This window comes from Balaenoptera physalus (genome assembly GCF_965194825.1).
Source record: "Balaenoptera physalus genome assembly, chromosome: 7".
Taxonomy (NCBI): domain Eukaryota; kingdom Metazoa; phylum Chordata; class Mammalia; order Artiodactyla; family Balaenopteridae; genus Balaenoptera; species Balaenoptera physalus.
Window position 1 is genome coordinate 55,123,879 of NC_138886.1, and position 18,892 is coordinate 55,142,770.

General features: G+C 43.8%; 1 protein-coding gene and 1 long non-coding RNA gene across 2 annotated transcripts in view; both read left to right on the forward strand.

Annotated features, from left to right (window-relative positions):
• The window catches only part of SLC1A1 (solute carrier family 1 member 1), a 73,793-nt gene that overhangs the window by 424 nt on the left and 54,477 nt on the right, over positions 1 to 18,892 (forward strand). The gene's annotated exons all lie outside the window — the stretch shown is intronic.
• On the forward strand, positions 110 to 11,101 carry LOC309665030. Its single transcript, XR_014266172.1, has 2 exons — positions 110 to 9,949; positions 10,574 to 11,101. It is a non-coding gene; the product is annotated as an uncharacterized lncRNA (long non-coding RNA).

Sequence of the window (18,892 nt, forward strand, 5' to 3'; positions counted from 1 at the left end):
GGCCGCGTGCGGGGCGGGCGGGTGCGAGGGTGGGCATGGCGCTGGCGCACCCGGTGCTCGGGTCCCTCGGCTCCCCCTCGGCCTCGGACACCACGCGGGGGCTTACCCTCGAGGGTGTTGATTTCTGCGTGCAAGAACAAAGCTCCTCCGGGACTCCAGTTTGGGTGTTCCGCGAGCTGCGGGTTCCTGCTTTACCCAGAATGATCAAAGGGGTTTGCAAGGGAGAAAGGGAAGCAAGAGCTCTCGGTTCTTCCCGTTTGGAAGCAAATGTGGTTTAATTTTTTAAATCCTATCTGCTCCCCCCTTTTTTTCCTGAACCATGCGTTGTCCGGACAGAGATTGAGTGTGGATGATGGTTCGCGGTTGGACTGGAAGAGACACCTTAATCTCAGGGGTGGTCCGGTCCCCGGGGGGAGGGAGGAGGTGGATGTTACCTTCGGTCGCTCACCCTGGGCAGTGCCTGGAAAGGTGCCTTCCCACGCGGCGAGCCGCTGCCCGCACGGAGGCACGGAAAACCGGCCAGATTCGTGCTTGAATTCAGGAGTATGCAGTTGTGGCCCCCAGGATGTCAAGGGGAAGAGAGCTATCAGATTTCTCCCTTTCCCCCGTGCAAATCTACCGAGGTAGCCTCCCTGAGCTTCCTTGCTCTCCACATTGCTTTTCTATTGAAAGTAATTTTTAAGTCATATGTGCTTGTTTTTAAACAAGGTGTGTTTAAGTGATTCATTCCTGAGAAAGCACTGGACTAGGTGAATGTCAGATCCATTGCTCAGAGGTATGAGTTGCACCTATTTAGACTCTGAATTTCTGCCAGGTTGTCTGTTTTACACATTGGGCCCTGGGATGCTCCTCTTTGAGGTTGGCGCCAAGACTGCCTCCTTTCCTCTACGAGCTCGCACAGGTGGGGACACCCAGCAGGTGAGGCTCCTTTGAAAACCCCACCTTCCATTTGGAAAGTGGAGCTGGGGAGCGGGTTAGCCTGTACCTCTCCCAGCCTCATGCACCTTTCTCTCCAGCTGCTGCTCCTGAATCTCAGAATATTTGGTGTTGCCTGCTCCCCCTCTTGGTGCCCAAACCCCCGCCCCCCAAAAAAAGTCTGTGGAGGTTAATGGATTCCTCAGGGTCGGATTTGCTCCTCCAGATCCTTATGCAAAGTCAAGTCAGGTTTCTAGTAAATAAATAACATCCTGGAATTACCTTAGCAGAGGCCACCTGTGGGAGGAAAAGAGAGACGTAGAGGAGCAAGTCTTGACTGCTTAACTCTTTTCCCCAAGAAGAGCCACATGGTTTAGGGCATTTGTTTTGGTTGGTTGGTTGGCTGGTTGGTTGGTTGCGTTGGGTCTTCATTGCTATGCGCGGGCTTTCTCTAGTTGCCGCGAGCGGGGGCTACTCTTCATTGTGGTGCGTGGGCTTCTCATTGTGGTGGCTTCTCTTGTTGCAGAGCACGGGCTCTAGGCACGTGAGCTTCATTAGTTGTGGCGCACGGGCTCAGTAGTTGTGGCGCACGGGCTCAGTAGTTGTGGCGCACAGGCTTAGTTGCTCCGTGGCATGTGGGTTCTTCCCGCTCCAGGGCTCGAACCCGTGTCACCTGCATTGGCAGACAGAGTCTTAACCACTGTGCCACCAGGGAAGTCCCGGTTAGGGTGTTTTTAAGGGAAGTGTTATCCTGCCCCATCACGTTTTAAATAACAGATGCCTCAGAGAGAGTGATTTGTTTACCCTGCAGCCAAATAGATGAGATGGCCTTGCTTGTTTTCCTAGTGACAAGATTCCAGAATTAATTGTTAAATCCCTTTTTAAGGATGGTTTTGGGTAGCCTGGCATTTCCCTCACAATCCCCCGTGGACGTGAAATGATCCTGCCTTTTCAGCTGTGGGGTTTTCCAGAGATACTCACCTATTAACCAGGTGTGGCACACCAGTGTTGAGTTTACTGATTCACTGGAGACTGGTTTGGCAAAGATTTTGAAAATTTTTCCCTGGCCTTTGGAACTTGTTACATAAATATGTCTTCAGGGTCACGGGAGATAACATGTCTGTTTTGTAGACGTGGCCTTTGGTGTCAGATGGGCAATTTCCTCCAGTTTTAATGTGGGTAAGCCCCAGGAGCTTGATTCAGATACTTTGCTCCAGAAAGGAACAGCACCATATAAAAATCGTAAGCGTTCAACTGAAGTCTTTCAGCACATTTGCAAAAGGAGCAACATCGGGCAGTCCCTGAGCATTTCAGCTCCTGGTCTGAGGAGTCAAGCCTACACCACCCTCAATGTGTCCATCACAAGGCACTTCCTAGAGTCCTCTTTTCCTCATTCTTTGGAGCTTTGGGCTTGAGTGCAAAAATCATACCTCTGTCTGTGTAGTCTGTGGGAATTCTGTGCAAGCAGAATCTGTGTGTGAGAATTCTGTGTCCAAGCGTTGTGATTCACGTCAGCCAATACTGATCATAGCGTGTATAATGTTGGTAAAGCACTCATGGAACCCTCACCCTGTTCACAACATAAAGCCTGATCTTTCTGTCCAGACAGGTTGTGCTTTATTTCAGTCATTTGAAAAATCTGATTTCCAGGTTATGGATTTTCAGGAAAGGAAATAGCTGTTGTTATTTACAGGACAGAGCTGGCAAGCGTATTCATCCTGAATAATTTTCTTTGGAGCACTAAAGGAAGCAATCATTTACAGATTCAGATTCCATTGTCCAAAATCGAGAACAATTCCTTCATGTTCTTAGTAATAACCCTTGCTCCACCCAGCCTCACGTCTCCTACGCTGGAGCTTTTGTATCTGGCAGTGCTAATTTGAGTCATGGTATAAGCTCTCTTGCTCAGTTTCTACGTGTCTGTGAAGCTCCTGAAGATCGGGGGTCAGGCGGGGAGACGACTGCAGCTCAGTGTTCAGAATGTATTTTGTTATCATGAAACTCATGTGCTCTGGCAGGTCTCAGGCCTGGTGCTGCTGGCCGTCTAATCAGCTCAGCCTTGGAATATACCTGTACAGTAACCAATGCTTAAATCATTCGCTCATTCAACAAATATATATTAGGCACCTACTGTGTGCCAGGGACTGTTCTAGAACCAGGGCACATAACAGTGAACAAAATAAAAACCCCTGTCCTCATGAGACTTATGTTCAAGTGGAGACAAGTAGACAGTAAACCGGAAACATAGGTAAACTACAATGTAGAGTATGTTCGATGGTGAGAGTGCTCTAGAGTAACATAAAGCAGAGAGGGCGCTGGCGGATTGCAGTTTGAAATAGGGAGAATGGGAAGGCCCTGCTGGGAAGGCGAGAACTGAAGTGAGACTGGAAAGAGGTGAAGGAACACAGATATCTGGGGAGGTCCTGGTGTGTTTAAGGAAGAGCATGGGGGTGGAGTGAGGAGGTGGGGGGAAGAGGCAGTAGGATGGTGTGAGTTCTTATAAGGACTTTGACTTTTACTGGGAGTTGGGAAACCATTAAAAGGTGTTGAGCAGAGCCCTGACATGGTCTGATTATCTTTGAATCAGCTTTCCCTGGCTGGCTGCTCTTTTGACCACAGACAGCAGAGACAACCGTGGAAGCAGAGAGATCAGTTTAGGAGGCTAGTACAATTAACCTGCTATGTTTTTTTTTTTTTTACTTGAAAAAATGATGTATTTTATAATTGTTCTGTATAAGAAAGTTAGGATCTTATCCTGCTATGTATTTTACTTTTACACTTTTCTAATCTCATTTCCATCATGGCTAGTGAAATCTTAGGAGATGCTTAAGAAAAATCAATGAAAAAAATATTGCAACTATAAAGTAGGCCTTATTGTTCACCGTTATACGGACGAGGAACCAGACTTGGAACAGTGCAGGACTCGCTCAGGATCACTCAGATAACAACTGGCAATGCCCAGTCTTCCTATACTTTTCCTTCCCTACCTTTGGACTGCTGTCCTCCGTCTTGCTCCCCATCTCCCTGTCATATTTGGTCCTTGCAGACCCTCCTGGGGACCATGGTGGTCTGGCTGTATGCCACATCGGGATAGGGTATGAGGATTCTGTAGTGTGCACTTTGGGCTGTAGTTGCTTCTTTCTCCCCTGAGACTGAGAAGGGACAGCAACATGCCTCCACAGGACTCTCGGAATTGCAGTGTGTGCCCTGGAGGAACACTGCTCCTGTGGGATTTGCCAGACTGATCAGCCAGACTGGTCTCCACTCTAGGCTCAGAGCCACCCTTACACCTCTGTCCATGAGGCTGCCCTGCTATTGTTTCCACCTTCAAAGCCTGCCCTTTCTACCTTCTAACTAAGTGGCTTGGTGTGACTGGCGGAAAGGGTGTGATTGAGGGACATGGGGGGAGAAAAAGCAAGGCTGCCACGGAGGTTGGCGGCCAGATCCTAGACAGACTGGAATGCCATGCTGATAAGTTCAGACATGCTCCTGAGGACAAAACTGGACAATGACATAGGCAGGACTGTGCTTAGAAAAGATCCTTGAGGCAGATGGCTGTGGAAAATGGATCCAAGAAGGGTGATCTTGCAAGTGGGCAGATCACCCTAGGGGATTACTGTTAAGGTCCAGGCAGAGAGAGAGAGAGATGGAGGCCTCAGCAGAGCAGCAGCAGTGAGAGTGGAAAGGAAAGGACAGCTCTGTGAGGTGTTCAGCAGGTTAACCTGTTGGCTAGGTTTAGTCCTTGGGAGAAAGAGGTGGTGATCTTTAGCAGGAGAGGAAGTCCCAGAGGGGGCAGCAGCTTGGAAAAGAACTATCATGCTCTCCCACTGTACAGAACCAATGTCTACTTGCTTTTTGTTACTGTATAGTTAGAGTGTATTCTAATTTTCTGCCTTCCCCACTGACCCAAGAGCCCTTGAGGGAAGGAATTCTGTGTTGCCCCTCTCTATACCCACAGCACCTGTCACAAAGCCTGGTGGGCTCAATACATTTGTTAAATTGTTGTGTCGTTTGTGATCCAGAGAGATAGTTAGACGTTATCCTTGTTTATTGAATGAGTAAATGAGCCCAAAGCTAAGCTTGAATTCCACCATACATTCTTCTCTGCCTACTTCAGCCTCCTCTGATCTGCATCAGTAAGACAGATTAACACTTAGTTTACATATACTTATCAAGCATGTTAAACTTCTCTTCTTCAAAACTAGATTATAGACCCCTAGAGGGCAAAAGCATTCTGATTACCCTTAGCAGGCACTAGAAAATGAAAGGAGACCTTAAAGTAATGAGACTGACTCTAAAATGCTATATAAAAAAGTGAACCTTTGTTTCTTGTCAGAAGGAAGAGAGGTTTGGATTAGCTGGAAGATCAAAGAGATTTTATTCATGTGCCAACTCCAATTTATAGGTAGTGGACTGTCTGGCATGATATGTTTGTTGAGAAGGAAAAGTTCTGAAATTGATTACTGATGTCTGCCAAGGGCTTAAGGTTAGGAAATAGTGGCCTGTGTGCTGCATACTTGTTGACCCTGGGTCAGAAAGTCGCTGAAGTTCCTTCTAGGTTTAAAATCCCTTAGCTCTATGCTTGTATAGTCATTCCTCAGTTCATTGCTGGGAGTTAGAGGAAGTCTTCCTTAGGGAACTAAGGAAGGGTTAATGGTCATTACTAGAGGGTAAAATGACCTTGATGTTGAGTCATTTGTTCTACATCTGTGACTTGGGGTGTTAAAATGTAAATTGTGTCTGGGACTGTTACCAGGGTAATGTTCTATGTCAGCCTTAAATTATTCATCACAACAGTAATGTGAGGTCTAATAAACTTAAGTTGTTTCTATACATGTATATATATCTTGCATGTATCTGCTTAATTAATTACCTTTGAGAAGCGATCCTTTAGCTAACTTGTGCCTAGTTCCACATATTGAAGGATTAGGGAAACAATTTTGGGCTTTGAATGCCTATGCCTGGTGCTTTCAGTTTTGAAACCAAATCAGAACCCACCAGAGTTGGGGAATCACTGAAAAGATTCTGATTTTTGGCTGATCAAACGTAACCCATCTGTCAAAAATTTGAGCAGTGGGCATAAGAAATAAAGGAAGCTTCAAATGACATAAGATGTAGAAAATTATCACATGCCAAATTTGGATTTGGTGGAGCTCATATAGTAGCTCAGATGAGTAAAAACCTTGGGTTGCTCAGACACCGTGTAAATAAATGGGATTAGGAATTAGCTGTTGTAGAGCATATGTGTGCTCATATGAACACTTGCTTATAAAGAGAGAAAGCTTTCCATGTTAATTACTTGGGAGAAATTGTGCTTACCTTTAGCAGAGCTGAGACTGAAAATAGCTGTCCTATATAGGGAGTCAGTGACACGCTGGCCTGCTGCCACTGAGGAACTGCAGATCTCCCCCATGTTGATGTCGCTGGAGATCTGGGGTCACGTGTACCGTGGGGACTTGAGCACTCTCGAAGAAAATGAACTCATCTTAGACGGCACTGAGTGGCCCACTTAAATTCCCCCGCAGCAGTGTCTGTTAAAGTAGCAAGTCTTTTCAATGGCCTTTCCTATTTTGAATGTTAAACATACATCTAATAGAAGACAACATTGAAGACAGTTACTATTAAGCCAATAATTCACTTCGGAGCTGTAGTTTAGCACGACAGATAGATTTAGAAGGAGCTGATTCATTATACTTGCTGAGGAAACAGCCCCAAACTGCGACAAAGAGTGCTCTGTTGTAATTAGAATGCTCCACAGTAACACCTCTGTTAATGGATAGGAAGTGTTTCAGTGACTCACTCATTGCCAGAAATGTTACTACCCTACCTTTGAAAAATATCTGCCCACTGCCTGTTCCATTACCAGAAGTAGAATATTTCCTTTCCAGCAAATACTCCTGCACTTTCTGGGATGGGCAGACCTTGTCCCAGCTCACAGACACTTCATGATGTGTGTCCTGGGTGGTTCCTCTCCCAGGCCCAGCCCCAGCTATGTGAGCTGTGGGCAGTGGTCCCCGCTTTGCCAGGAGAGGAGGGACGCTGTGCCTTGTTCTCCACCACAAGACCCAGACCAGCACTGAGGAAACAAGACCCTCCCACCAATCCTTCCACACTCAGGCTAAGATCTTTGTTCCCAGGGCCCTTATTGGTCAGAGTCCATAACTGGGTCCACCGGCAGGACAGTTGTCACAGCAGATTTTCCTGTGTCCAGGAAGGGTCCTGATACCAGCATCATGTGACTCTGCTAGGTCTGCATATTGAAGCAAAGTGGTGGCCTTTGGGACTGGAACTTCTATTCAGAAGTGACCTCAGTGGGGGTCTGCACTGTGTGTTAATTTTTACAGCTGCATTGAGACAACTGTGCTCTCAGGGGGTTAAAACTGTACTTACTTACTTGACTAAGGAGGAAACCCTTAGAGGAGAATGCTTAAATGAGATTATAAAATTAAATTATTTTTCTACCACTGTTCTGTTGCTTGGGAGTTATCTGGTTACTTATAATTCAGTAAAGAATTAAGTCAACAAAAAAATGCACCATCACCAGAAATGCCTAACCACAAAAAGCCTAATCTCCAAGCCTCTAAGCATTACTGGAAAATAAACTGATTCTGTTCTATTTCTGTGGCTATTTCATATACTTAATTGTTTTCTGAGCCACTTAACCACTTTACAAGTTTCGTATAAAATTTCCCAAATTATGAGACAATGAGGGAGACACATTTTCTCCTTTGAAAATTTCTTTTTCTGTGGGTAACCAAGCCTAGCCTAATAGGTAATATTTATTGAGGGCTTATTATGACTTTTATGCACATTATTTCCCATTTGAGCCTCAGCACAGTGAGGTAAGAAGTGTACTTTTTTTTACAGAAAAGGAGACTGAAACTTACAAGGCTTAAGTCACGTGAGGTCACAGTCAGAGCTGGGATTTGCACCCAGGACTGTCTGACTCCAAAACTGCAGTTCTTAACTATTAAGCAAGGCTACTTCCTAATGAACCTTGATACACCTAATTGATAGTTCAGAGCATTCTTGCAGACTTCACTCTTGTACAGTAGCTAAATAAAGCCTAGTAGCCTCCTTCTTACTCCATCCCTTGTCTGTCTCTTAGCTTTTTTTTATCATGTCCTTCAACCTGAGGCATTCTACAGTATTTAGTCCTTTCCCTATTCATCTCCCACATAAACCTTCTATTTGAACTTATTCTAGTTGAGCTTGCCTAAGAGTTGCTTTCCCAGGATGTGTCATACTCTCCTGCCCTACTGCTTTTGCTCATGTGTTTCACCTACTGTTATCCTACCCATCCTTGATGGTGGATCTAATTTTCACTTTTATCATATAGACTTCTCTGACTGCCAGTCAGAGATGATTTCCCTTCTCTGTGCTCGTATAACCCTTAATTTATTTTCCCAAATTGTACTGCATTTGAACCACTACTCCTAATCCTGCCCTGTGGCAGACATCACTAATTGATTATAGCACTCTTTACCTTGGAGCTTTGCTATGACCTCAGAATCCTCAAAACTCTTCTCTAGGCAACTACTGTTAATCAAAGGGAACTGGCATGTAAGACGAAAAGTGTTGTCCATTGCTGGGAAAATCTATTCATTTCACAATTAATTTAAATTGAACAAGTATTGATGTTAACTGGCAAGAGCTGCAAAGTTGAAGTCTGTGTTTTGTCTTAGTCTGTCAGAGGCAATATGTGCACAGAAATCAATAATATGAGCTTAAGTGTTGTAAATGCTGCAGGAAAGCTACAACACGCCTTGGGCCTTCAGAGGAGAGGGGGAATTGAGAAACAGGTGGAATTGGGAATTGGAGGAGGCCAGGAATGGCCTTGAGCAGGTGTGGTAGGATTTCTGGGCTTGAAGATTAGAAAGATGACAAACCCAGGTAGAGATAATGATATGAGTACAGGGGTCTTTATCTTGTGTCCAATTTCAGTATTGTATGAAACTATTTAATATATGTATTGTTATGTTTTTACAGCTTCTCTTTCTTATCTCAGTGTCCTGAGGGTTGAAAAAAAAAAAAAGTGCTGTCTTATATGGGTCTGTCACACTCATAGCATCTAACCTGCTTCATAAGAGATGCTCCCAAATATTTTTGACTGATTATAGAACCTTCTTCACTGAAGAAGAGGTCAATCCTTGATGAGCCTATCCCACTGATCCCCTAGTTACCCAGTAAGTTGCATGGGTTTTTGAGTGAAGACCCTGAGGAACTCTTATCCAAGCTGGAGTCATCTGAAATGTACTTTGCTCCTAGTTTGGGGGCCCCAGAAGAAGAGCAAGCCTAGTCACTAACGGTTCTGAAGCCCTTTTAGTGTGAGCTCAGCATGACCCTGGAGCTCTCAGAATGGAGAGCATCTTTCTACCCTGAGGAAGATCTGACCTTCTCAGGAAACCAGCACAGGAATGAGCCTGATCTCCAGAGAGTTCTTTGGACTAATTAGACTAACTAATAGTTCCATACAATACTGAAACTGGACAGAATTAGAGAGATTGGGAGATCCATCTGGCTTCCCAAAGTTGGGCCATGGCGTGGAGCTGAATCACCCTTGGTTGGTAGAGTCTTTTTGAATGTGGTATTTAGCAACTCCTATGTCTTTCAGTGAATTTTTTTCTAGGTTTTCCCCCTCCACGCATCGTTTCACATCCCTGTCCAAATTCTGCCCATTTCTGTCCCTGTCTGGAGATTATTTCTATGATAAGAGATTAATTAGCCTGTCTGTGCTGCTTGTTCCAGTAGACCTTGAGCTTAAACAGCTTGGACAAACACTAGACTTGGTTGTTAAAGATTCTGAAGATGAGTTTTTACTTTTTTTATTAGCAAAAGTTAATTGTCAACCAGGAGACATAACAGGTTTGCTCCATTTCTGCTTCCACTTCATTGATTTCTTTCTCACACCTAGAGAATTTCCTGAGGTTTCATCACATGGGAGAGATTCTGAGTTCCACAGAGTAACAGAGGTTGAGCTCTTGTTGCCAGTGCAGAAGCCACAGACCCCGAGAAACATGCCCAGGTCTCCTCTGTAACTGGTTTGCCATTTGCATTAAATATAAGTATTTACCAGTAATCTCTAACTAGCTTGTTTATTTTGAAAAAAAAAATTAGAAGTTTACATCTACTGTTGTTTAAGCGGAAATGATTGGGTAAGGTTTGGCTGCGTTGGGTCTTCGTTGCTGTGCGCGGGCTTTTTCTAGTTGTGGCAAGCGGGAGCTACTCTTCGTTGTGGTGCATGAGCTTCTCATTGCGGTGGCGTCTCTTGTTGCGGAGCATGGGCTCTAGGTGCGCGGGCTTCAGTAGTTGTGGCGCACGGGCTTAATTGCTCCGCGGCATGTGGGATCTTCCTGGACCAGGGCTTGAACCCGTGTCCCCTGAATTGGCAGGCGGATTCTCAACCCCTGTGCCACCAGGGAAGCCCCCTTGGCTGCTTTTTAAATAGCAAGTAAATAACCATAGAAGACTGGATTTGTTGAATCCAAGATCAAGATCCTGAAGTTCCTGAGGCCGTGCTCATCGCTGAGTTTTTAAAGGTTTTGTGAATCCTGCTCAGGGCTCTGTATTCTAGGGGAAAGTGTTGGTAGATCACAGTGAATGAGGTTTGCAGCTGTGACTTTTTGCTTAGATTCTCTCTCTTTCTCCCCTTTTACAGCCTCTCCCCATGCCCTGGAACATCTGTTCATGAGGGCAATACTGAGAAAGGAGGCTGAAGATCCTCACAAACGTAAAACATTCCAAGATTCCAAGAATAAACAAAATCCTCTAGTATTACTGTGAAAAGATTATACTCACCATGTTTGATTTTTTTTTTCTTTTTTTGGTCTCTGCCAGTCATCTTAAATGCATTATACTTATTTCTAGACCTTAAATCTAATCCATTGTTGTTATCAAATGAGCTAATACATGTGGAGGTACTTTATAAAACTATAGTGTCTTGTGTTTGTTATTGTTTCCCAGAAACAAACAAAAAAGGGAGCCATGCAAATTGTAAAACTTGAGTCCTGGTTACAATGTTATTCCTTGAAGACACTAATATACAATGTTATCCTTGTGTGTTTTCTAGGGCCCTACTCTCTTCCCTGTGAAAAGGCATCTGGGCCCTTTGTAGCTATATGACATGTTTAATATTCTATACATGAGTGTTCTTTCCTTTCAGAAGTAATAAACAAGCTGGTCTGTCTTCGCCTTTTTTCTTTCAGTTAGGGTTAAGAGAAGCATCTGAGGTATTTAGAGACAGAAATCCCTGACCCAAACTTTCAACACTGGGTACCACTTTCATTTTAATTTAGGAAAGACTATATACAATTCTTCAAATACACCTTAACTCATTTGAAGATGAAAGTAAATATTTCTGCAGTCCTTCTGGGAGTGGGGAAGGAGAGGTCAGAGTTAAGGCTCCATAGAAGTTAGGAGAAGAGAGGGATAAACAGTTGGCAGGCAGGAACATGGTAAGAATAAGCAGGTGACACAGTTTTGAGGCAGAGGTGAGGAATGGGCTGAGAAATTTGGGGAGTCCCAGTTACTTAGACTTAGCACTCTGGATGCAGGGTTCATCAAGATGGGAATTCCAGGCTTGTGACAGGTCTAGAAAATCCAGGATGACTGGCTCCCTTCTTTCTCACAGAGGTCCATCTCTTTCCTGCTCTCAAATTGCTCCTGACTCAACCCCACGGTGGGGTAGATGGTCATATTTCTTTTACACATGGAAAGAAGCCTTCCTGAGATTGTGTAATGAACCAAGAAGGTGTTTATGGGAGTTGTAAAACTGGTTACTGTAAAGAGGTAGGGTTCCCGGATAATCTGGTGTTAAACCTGAGGAAAAGGTGTGTCCTTCAAGCAAAGGATTCCAGGGCCTCTCCAAACTGTGTACGTCTGAGTGAGGAGACCTGTCATTCCTTCAGGGACTTGGAGACCAAATATTTGCCTGGGTACCAAGGAGGGGAAAGAGTGGAGTATGACCACAAGGTAGATGAAGATCTTTCACAGGAATGTATAAAATAAGCTGATAGGTAGAATGACCCATGAGTTTAGCAGATGCGAACCATTTTAAGAGGAAAAAAAAAAAAGTAGAATAAAGAAAGTCGATCACAGGTAGGAAACGGGAGATTTTAGAATCCACAAGTCAAGTCATAGATAGGTATCTCAGGAAATAACCCAAACACACGTATGTGGGACTGACCCATCTTTAGGGGGGGAGGGACAGTCTGGTTGTTCCTAGCTTAGAACGAGCTGGACCTCTAAGCCAGTTGAATGCTTGCTGTAGGGACTGGATTCCTGTGGGTTGGTCCTATAACCAACCTTATCCTTACTTGAACCCAAGGGACTCTTTGGACTCCAGGGGCTCCAGAAGCCTGGGAGAAGTCCCAAGGTGTAGGAACCAGGCATCTGACTTCTCATGGTGTATTACTATAGCCATTGTCCGTTACTGGAGAGGCCATATTTATGATGCCTCTCTGGGTTTGATGGCCCTGGGACAACGTGGCAGAATTTATACCCACATTCCTATAGCCCAGTTTTCACACTCTGCTAATGGTACCCTATCTCAGCTATTTTCTCCTGCCTTTTGTAATCAGATTTGATGAGTAACGAATAGAAAATGCAGTGGTTTCCTGGGCATATGCATTAAATAGCAATTATTATGCATTCCTGGTTCACTTCAATGCAGCAGGTATTGACCAAACATCCGTGGAGTGTCAGGCACTGGTGCCTGGGACATTGGGGGGTACAAAAGTGAGCATTCAATGCTTATGCCTCGGGAACTTGCGATGGAGGGAGGGGCTGAGATAGAGGTCTTTTAGAGGGGACAGTAGATGCAGATGAAGCTCTGAAGGACCCAGAGAAGAGACTCATCCCACCTGGGGAGAGACCCTGGGGAAGGCTTTCTGGAGGAGGTGACTCTGTTTTGAGGGGTGAGTAGCACTTCACTAGGCAAAGATAGTGGCAAAGGGTTTTCCTTGGAGGGGGATCTGCGAACAAGCGCACAAAAACAAGGAGCATCTTTAAGAAACAGCAAGGAGTTTATTGTGACCGGACATGATAAGATCAATGATGATGAAGATGTGAGGGCCTATATCAGCTAGGGACCTGGCAGAAAACAGATGATCCACTCACTCAAAGGTATTTAACTGAACAGACTGTAATCAAGGGACTACTTACAGAGTTAGGTGGGGTTAAGGGATGGTGAGGCACCCAGGGCTAGTAACTGTGGGAAGCTGTTAACTCCCCTATGCCAGAATGGGCAAGGGAAGGGGGGACAGTGTTATCACAGCCCATTGGGGACTGGGCTGCAACAGAGCAGCTGCTTGATAGGACCTGTATGGCCACAGAGGAACATAGCCACTGCCAGAACCATGGCAGGACAGGGAAGGAATGAAGACAACATATACCCCAACTTTTCTCTCTCTGTCTTAAGATCCACAGCTAGTGCTTCTCCTTGTCTAAATCCAGCTAAAGCCAGAGGGCAAGGAACCCCAGGTTACACAATTGGTAGAGAGATCAGTCTCCCGGGACACAAAGCGGGGCGAAAAAGGACAGAAGGTAAATCTAAAGGGCAAAGGGAGAATAACGGGCACAGAGCCACATGGCATTGAATGCCATGCTAAGAGGTTTTCTTGGGACACCATTATCAAGGTCTACGAATGATGGTAGAGAAGTTAGTCTGATGGTGTCTGGTAATACTGGAGCCCTCTGCTATGGGCATTTTGAGAAGTAAGTGGTATAATGACTCCTGTATTGTCTGTAACCGTGTACCAGCATGACCATTCTCCTGCCTTGCCCTATCCCACAGGCCCATCCGCATGGCTTCCACAACTAGAAGGCCTTGCCCTCACATCAACCAGCTTTTCTTTCATGCAGAGAGGGCCAGTGTGGTTGATTGAGGGGGCACCCAGAATATCAGTGACACTTTCACTCTCCCCACTCTTCTAATTGGAAGTGACAGAAAATCCAGGTTGAACAGGCTTAAGCCAGAAATGTGGGGGGTCGGCATAGAATTTATGGCTCAGATAATTTAAGAGCTCAGAAATGGTGAGTGGTTTCAAGTACAGCTGAATTCACGGGTTCAAAAATATCATTCTCTCCTATTCTCTCTTTACATATAGTCTCTGCACTCTTGTGTTATTTTCACTCTCAGGTAAGACACTCCCGCTGGTGGTAAGATAAGCTGCCAGCACAGTTCAAGGTTTCCATTTCCCTGCTTCATACCCAGCAGAAAAGAGAAAGTTTCTCTCTGTTCAAACAGGACTCTGGGGCCTTGGCCTGAGTTTCACTCAGTCCTAATTGGGTCATATGACCATTCCATAATCAGTCTTGGGACTAAGGAAACGAGATTATCTGATGGGCCAGGCTAAAGTCACTCCTTCATCCCACCCTCTTCCCCTAACTTCTATAGCTTGAGCTGGACCTGAAACAGATTGAGAGTTGGGAGATATGCTATTAACAGCAGAGACAATGGACATTGGGTGGCAATTACAACAAATGTTTTGCCTTTTATCTGTTGTGCTCCTGAACTATTCCCTGAATGCACTCGGTGTATACTCATTGCTAAGCTTTATTGAATTCATAGCATTGCAGAAACATTTGAAGTTGTTTAGATAATAACCACGTACTTTGAAAATAATTAAGACAGAAACTATTTTAAAGCCTGAGGGAGGGGAAGGAAAATTAAGCAAGGACCACAATTGAATTTTTGCCTTAAACTCTTAAGAATTAAAAAAAAAAAAACCCCGAACCCCAAAAACCCAACCTAGTGCTACTGTTAATGATGAAAGTCTGAATGCTTTCCCCTTAAAATCAGGAATAATGCAAGGATGTCCACCCTTACCACTTCTATTCAGTATCTCACTGGAAGCCTGATCCAGTGCAATACAGCAAGAAAAAGAAATAATGAACATAGATTGGAGAGAAATAAAACTTACCCTGTTCACAGATGGCATGATTTTCTACATAGAAAATCCCAAGGAATCTACAGAATAACTCCTAAAACTGGTAAGTGATATAGCAAGGTTGCAGATACAATATTCATTCCCAAAAAAGCATTTGTTATTTCTATATACTAACAATGTATGATTGGAAATGGAAATTTTAAAATATTATTTAAAATAGCTCCAAAAAGTAAAAGATCAGGTATATATCTAACAAGATGTATGAATAGGATCTATAGTTGAAAATTACAGAACACTGATGAAAGAAATTCTAGACCTAAGTAAACAGTCATACCTGTTCATAGATTGGAAGATACATCATAATGATGATGTCAGTTCTTCTCAAATTGGCTTATAGTTTTAATGCAATTCTAGTCAAAATCCTGGAAGTATTTTTTGTAGATGTATCAGACAAACTGATTCTAAACTTTATATGGAAAGGCAAAGGAATAACAAACAATTTGGAAAAAGAAGAAGAAAGTTGGAAGAATCACAGATGACAGTAATCAAGACTTTGTAGTACTGGTGAAGGGATAGGCACATAAGTCAATAAAATAGAATAGAGATTCCAGAAGTAGACCTATATGAATGTGCCCAATTGATTTTTGACAAAGATGCAAAAGCCATTCAAAGAAGAAAGTAAAGTCTTTTCAGCAAATGGTATTGGAACAGCTAGACATTCATATGCAAAAAAGAAAAAAGAAAAAAAAAGAACCTCTACCTAAACATCATATTTTATACAAAATTAACTCAAAACGGATCATAGATCTAAAAGAAGAGTAAAAAAGAAAATTTTCAGAGTCTTTGTGACCTAGAGTTAGGCAAAGAGTTCTTAGATATTATGACCAAATAGAATTCATAAAAGAAAAAATTGATAAATTGGACTTTATAAAAAAAAAAGAACCTTTGTTCTATGAAAGACTGTTAAGAGAATGAACACAACAAATCATAAAGTTGTACACCTTAAATGTATGCAATTTTTAATTGTCAGTTATATTTCAATAAAGCTGGGTGGGGGGGAAAGAGACTGAAGAATCTTACATACTAGGAAAAAATAATTGCAGATCACATATCCAACACATCTGAACTTGTATCCAGAACATAATAAGAACTTTCAAAACTCAATAGTGAGAAAACAAATAATCCAACTTTAAAAAGTCACTTCACCAAAGAGGCTGTCAAGTAAACACACAAAAAGATGTTCAGTATTATTAGCCATTAGGGAAATGTAAATTAAAACCACAATGAGACAAGGAAAAATTTTTTTTTCTGGTTATTTAATTTTGTATCTATGTGAGATGATGGATGTTCAGTAAACTTCTTGTGGTCGTCATCTCAATGTATGTAAGTCAGATCGCTGTGCTGTGCACCTTAAACTTATATAGTGCTGTATGTCAGTTAAATCTCAATAAAACAAGGATAAATTAAGAAAAAACACAAGATGCCACTACATGCCTATTAGAATGGCTAAAATAAAAAATACAGTACTGAGTGCTGATGAAGATGTGGAGCAACTGGTCCCTTAAACCTTGCTGGTGGAGATGTAAGATGGTCCAACCACTCTAAAAAACAGTTTGGCAGTTTCTTAGAAGTTAAATATACACTTACCATATGATCCAGCAATCCTACTTCTGGGTATATACCCTAGAAAGAGAAAAACTTATGTTCACAGAAAAACTTATACACAAATGTTTATAGCAGCTCTATTCATAATCACCCAAAACAGGAAGCAACCCAGATGTCCTTCAGTGAATGAAAAAATAAATACTGTCCACCTATAAGATGTGATCCATTCATCAAGAAGAAGGAACATATTATTGATATGCACAAAACATGGATGAATCTCAAGGGCATTATACTCAGTGAAAGTAACCAGTATTAAAAGGCTACGTAGGGCTTCCCTGGTGGCGCAGTGGTTGAGAGTCCGCCTGCCAATGCAGGGGACACAGGTTCGAGCCCTGGTCTGGGAAGATCCCACATGCCGCGGAGCAACTAAGCCCATGCGCCGCAACTACTGAGCCTGCGCTCTAGAGCCCACGAGCCACAACTACTGAAGCCCGAGTGCCTAGAGCCCATGCTCCGCAACAAGAGAAGCCACCGCAATGAGAAGCCCTCGCACCGCCGCAACAAAGAGTAGCCCCCGCTCGCCGCAACTAGAGAAAGCCCGCATGCAGCAATGAAGACCCAACACAGCCAAAAATAATAAATTAAAAAAAAAAAAAAAAAGCTACGTAGAGTATGACTCTATGTACAAGACATTCTCAAAGAGAAAAAAACATAGTGATGGAGAATAAATCAGAGGTTGCCAGAGGTTAGGGACAGGGTGTGTGTGTGTGTGTGTGTGTGTGTGTGTGTGTGTGTGTGTGTGTGTGTGTATGTATCACTGTAAAGGTATAGCATGAGGGAGTTCTTTGGGGTGATAGAACTATTCTCTGTCCATATCCTAATTTTGACGGTGGTTGTAAGAATTTTAACACATGTTAAAAATCATAGGACTGTGCACTAAAGTTCAGTTTTACTGTATGATAAATACACTTAAACATACACACACACCTTAAGAGTCTGGCTGGTACAGACAGGCCCAGTGTTTCAGGAGGTGTTCTGTGTTTAAATGGTGTGAGGAATTCCTTCTTTCTGGTGTCTTTTCATTCCTGTGAAGAGCGAAGCCTCCAGTGGACTGATGCTGCCCTCCTACGGAGGATATCTGATCTAATTGTTTTTGGTATTTTGGGGCGTGGAAGATAAGGGATCTTCTTAACTCCACATCTGCAGGGCCAGCCAGGGCCTGCCTTGTTACCTGGACACAGGTCACATGGAGGAGGTTGGGAAGGCTTTCCAAACACCCTTGAGCTGAGGTTTTTGTTTTTTTGTTTTTTTGAAATAAATTTATTTATTTATTTATTTTTGGCTGAGTTAGGTCTTTGTTGCGTGAGGGCTTTCTCTAGTTACTGCAAGTGGGGGCCACTCTTCGTTGCGGTGCGCGGGCTTCTCTGAGGTGGCTTCTCTTGTTGTGGAGCACGAGCTCTAGGTGTGCCAGCTTCAGTAGTTGTGGCACACGGGCTTCAGTAGTTGTGGCTCGCAGGCTCTAGAGCGCAGGCTCAGTAGTCGTGGTGCACGGGCTTAGTTGCTCCGCGGCATGTGGGATCTTCACAGACCAGGGCTCGAACCTGTGTCCCCTGCATTGGCAGGCGGATTCTTAACCACTGTGCCACCAGGGAAGTCCCTTGAGCTGAGTTTTGAAGTTGCTGAAATGGTAAACAAGTAAAGTCGGAAAGCAGAGGGGCCTATGTGCACAGGCTCAGAGACCTGGGCACTGGGGCGGGGCTGGGGGACGGACCAAGGAGCTTGCATGCCACCCCGTGATGGGAAACCATTGAAAGGGCTTTAAGCAGGAAAGTGACTCACCCAGATTTGCATCTCAGAAAGATCATTCTGGCTTTGATTTGGAGGATGAATTGGAAGAGACAAGACCAGAAGCAGAGAGAGTGTTAGGAAGCTGATGAAATAGTCTTGGTGAGAAACGAGGCCGACCTGAACCAAGGTGGTGCCAGTGAGGATGGAAGGGAGGGAGACAGATTGGAGAGTTGTTTAGACAGTAGAATCAGCAGAACTTGGTGGCTGTTCGATGTGGGCCTGGGATGGGATGCAGAGTTGTCTAGAATGTCCCCAAAGTGTACCACTTTAGACCCAGACTGCTTCGGTATCTCAGCTGTGTCACTTATTTCCTGTGGACCTTGGGCAAGCTACTTTACTTCCTTGTGCCTCAGTCTCTCACCTGAAAATGAATTCACCTCACAGAGTTGTGAAGATCAGTTAGAGTTAATTATGCTTTGAACAGTACCTGACCATAGTCTACACAGCCCTCAAAAAATGTCTGCAGTGACAACACAATTTAGGAAGATAGGGAACTCTTCCAGGTATCTCTTTCTTTTTTTAAATTAATAAGCCAATTAATTAATTAATTTGGTTGCGCTGGATCTTAGTTGCGGCAGGGAGCCTCCTTGGTTGTGGAATGTGAACTCTTAGTTGCAGCATGCATGTGGGATCTA